Genomic DNA, 3,228 nt, shown 5'->3' with positions numbered 1-3,228 from the left:
AGTTCAAGCTCCAGAAACCAGTTGGTAGAGGCGAAAACTGACTTCTGCCCATTGTTTTCTGATCTCTGTGGGTGGCAGGAACACACACACATGCACACAAACACTGTAGTTTAAAAAACTTATTATGCCAGGCGGTGGTGGCACATGCCTTTAATCCCAGCACTCGGGAGGCAGAGGCAGGCGGATCTCTGTGAGTTCGAGGCTAGCCTGGGCTATCAAGTGAGTTCCAGGAAAGGCACAAAGCTACACAGAGAAACCCTGTCTCGAAAAACCAAAAAAAAAAAAAAAACAAACAAACAAACAAAAAACTTATTATATTATTGATCTTTATTAACTTTAATTCTCAGGTGTCTAGTGATACAAATTTAGGTAAAATAGTCGAAAAAATGTTTCATTTACAAGCAGTGCTCTTTCAAAACCCCATCTGCGTAGGTAAGCAGACAGATGAAGAATTCTTTGGTGAAGTGCCATGGATTTGCTAGTCCATCAATCACTATATCATTCATCCCTGTTAACAAAGCACACTGGATAATCTTTTTCCCCATCTGTTCTTTAGGTTGTTACTACAACCTAGCAGTGTAGGAATTCAGACTCAAGCTTTAGATGGCAACAATGGCAGTTTGGACCAGTGGGACCCTCTAGTCAGAGGAATGAAACTTTTTTTTTTTTTTTTTGGTTTTTCGAGACAGGGTTTCTCTGCGTAGCTTTGCGCCTTTCCTGGAGCTCACTTGGTAGCCCAGGCTGGCCTCGAACTCACAGAGATCCGCCTGGCTCTGCCTCCCGAGTGCTGGGATTAAAGGCGTGCGCCACCACCGCCCGGCTGGAGGAATGAAACTTAATGTATGTCTTTAAAAGTTTGTAAGAATCTACCTAGAAAAATATTCTAAACTCTGAATGTAATTGTGTGATAGAAGAGGAATATTTACCTTTGAGGCCAGAGCAAGTAAGAACCTGGTGCATGCCTTTGGGTGAAGTTTTAGAGACCTGCTTTCGACCAGGTAGTCTGAAGGGGTTTTGTTTTCCCGGAAGGCCTCTCCTCTCTCTCCATCTGTCCTCTGCATGCTTCCTGCTTTGGCGTAAAGGCTCTATCTCACTGTCCTGGAGAGAGAAACAAATATCTCATACATGTGATGATTTGAAAAAGAATGGCCCCTTAGGCTCATAGATTAGAATGCTTGGTCCCCTGGGAGAGGCACCATTAGGAGGTATGGCCTTGTTGGACTAGGTGTGACCTTGTTGGAGGAAGTGTGTCCTTGTCGGGGTGGGCTTTGAGGTTTCTGAAGCTCAAGCCAGGTCTAGTGTGTCTCAGTCTCTTCCTGTGCCCACAGATCCAGATGTAGGACTCTTAACCATTGCTCCAGCACCATGTCTGCCTGCACACTGCCATCTTCTCACCATGATGAACGTGGACTAAGCCTCTCCTGCAGGCCATCCCAATGAAATGTTTTCCTTTATGAGAGTTGCTGTGGTCACAGTGTCTCCTCACAACAGTAGAACATTGACTAAGACAAGCTGTAACACAGAGCTTGGGGCATTCATTGCTTGATTAGTGGTTGTCCTGCTGAAGCCAGAGTCGCTCAGATTTCAGGCTACTGTTGGGGGAGATAGGCCAGGAAGATTCACAGCAGGCACACAAATAGAACTTGGATCCCAGAGATCTGCCCTGGTTTCTTTCAGTGAAGACAGGAGAATCTGGCAGCCGGCTAACTCACTGTCACTTCTGGAGCTCTTTCCTTCTATCATGTGCAGACGTGACCAGGTTGGATGGAGGCCAAGCTGACTGCTGGAGACGTGCCGCATCCAGGCTGTGTCTGTGAGTGTGTCAGGCTGACCTTTTTAGGTCTGGATGGCTGGGTGGATTAACTCCCACCTCAGCCGTGAAGCAAAGGAGTTTCAGAGAGAGCTCTTCGGGTGACAAACTGCCCAGATAAGACAGCCTTTCGTCTCTGACTGAGTGACAGAGTGCTGAGTGGTGGCCAGGCAGGTGACAATGGCTGGGAAGCTCTGAACAGAAGCCTGTTCTCCTTTGAAGCATATTTAGCTGGTGTGGATAGAAAATGACAGGCGCCTCGGAAGCAGAAGAGAGAGCTTGGGAATGACTTCAAAACTATCACAAGAACTTTGTTGAAAAGTTTTTCCACCCTCCCCTCTCTTCCCCTCCCCTCCCTTTCCCTCCCCTCCATGCAATGCCAATAAAGTATAAGTGAAGTAGGGCATGTCATGAGGTCTTACTATAACATGGAGTAGACATTATAAGACAGGGTGGCCAGGTTTTAATAGAGGAGATTGTAGAGAGTGGAGGGAAAGGGGTGTGCTTTATCGTAGAGTAGGGTCATACTTCATGAAACATGATACAGAGTGTGAAAACAGATGAAATACAACCCTCTTCCCGTCTTTGGCCAAGCCTGTTTCATTTACCGTTGACCTTAAGTACAAGGCAATTTAGAGATTTTGAAGGAACGTCCATGGTGATGTATTGGGGATGGAAGAGTTTGAGTGAACCTAGACTTCCTAACTTCATTAGGGGGACACATCTGTCTGTCAAATGCCACTGAAATATCTTGATAGGAGCCAACACAGTAACTCGAGCTAAGTCAACGTTTGCATTTATCTGTAGCAGCAACTCCTTGGTTGTAGCCCCATCCGTATTCTCTAGCCCTGGCGTATAATAATACAACATAATAGCTATAACATAATAATACAGCATATTATTATTTGCTTCACTTCTAGCTCCCAGGCCATGTATTTCCCCCTGAGGATTTTGTCTGACCACAGGAGTCCCATTGGCTTTCTAGGTGGCAGGCAGATAGGCCAGGAAATTAACGTTTCCTGAGAGTGTCCCCAATTAGCGATTAGTGGGAGCTGGGGCATAAATAACCCTGCCCCCCTTGTGCCCAGGGGCACATGCTTCCCCTTGCTTTGGAGGATTTCTCGTAGGAGAAATGGGGTTGCTACCACATCCTTTTTTATCTCTGCGTCATTTTCTGTGTCTCACTTGCCCAGCCCATTCCTAATGCTTCCTTCTGAAACAAACTCTTCGCCTGCCCCCATGCCTACCTCACAGTTTACTTTTGAGGGGGCCTGAACAGAGACATCAACAGTGCTTATTCATTGGCAAAAGAGTCCCGTGACAAGCCATGGCTATTTCACTGCCACGGGGCATGCTGTTGCAGGTTAGTATCTGGAGTGGGTTCAATAGTTCAGTGGTCTTACCAAGCAACCGCTCTT

General features: G+C 46.4%; 1 long non-coding RNA gene across 2 annotated transcripts; it reads right to left on the bottom strand.

Annotated features, from left to right (window-relative positions):
- Positions 1-309: 309 nt before the first annotated feature.
- LOC143269338 (uncharacterized) lies at positions 310-1,389 on the bottom strand. 2 transcript variants are annotated; one of them, XR_013045743.1, is made up of 3 exons: positions 1,233-1,389; positions 927-1,098; positions 310-524 (listed from the first exon to the last, which is right to left on the bottom strand). It is a non-coding gene; the product is annotated as an uncharacterized LOC143269338 (long non-coding RNA). The 2 variants fall into 2 exon arrangements; XR_013045742.1 differs by having other exon boundaries at positions 310-508.
- Positions 1,390-3,228: the final 1,839 nt, after the last annotated feature.

This window comes from Peromyscus maniculatus, chromosome 18, assembly GCF_049852395.1.
Source record: "Peromyscus maniculatus bairdii isolate BWxNUB_F1_BW_parent chromosome 18, HU_Pman_BW_mat_3.1, whole genome shotgun sequence".
NCBI lineage: Eukaryota > Metazoa > Chordata > Mammalia > Rodentia > Cricetidae > Peromyscus > Peromyscus maniculatus.
This window is presented reverse-complemented; position numbering and strand designations above follow the sequence as displayed.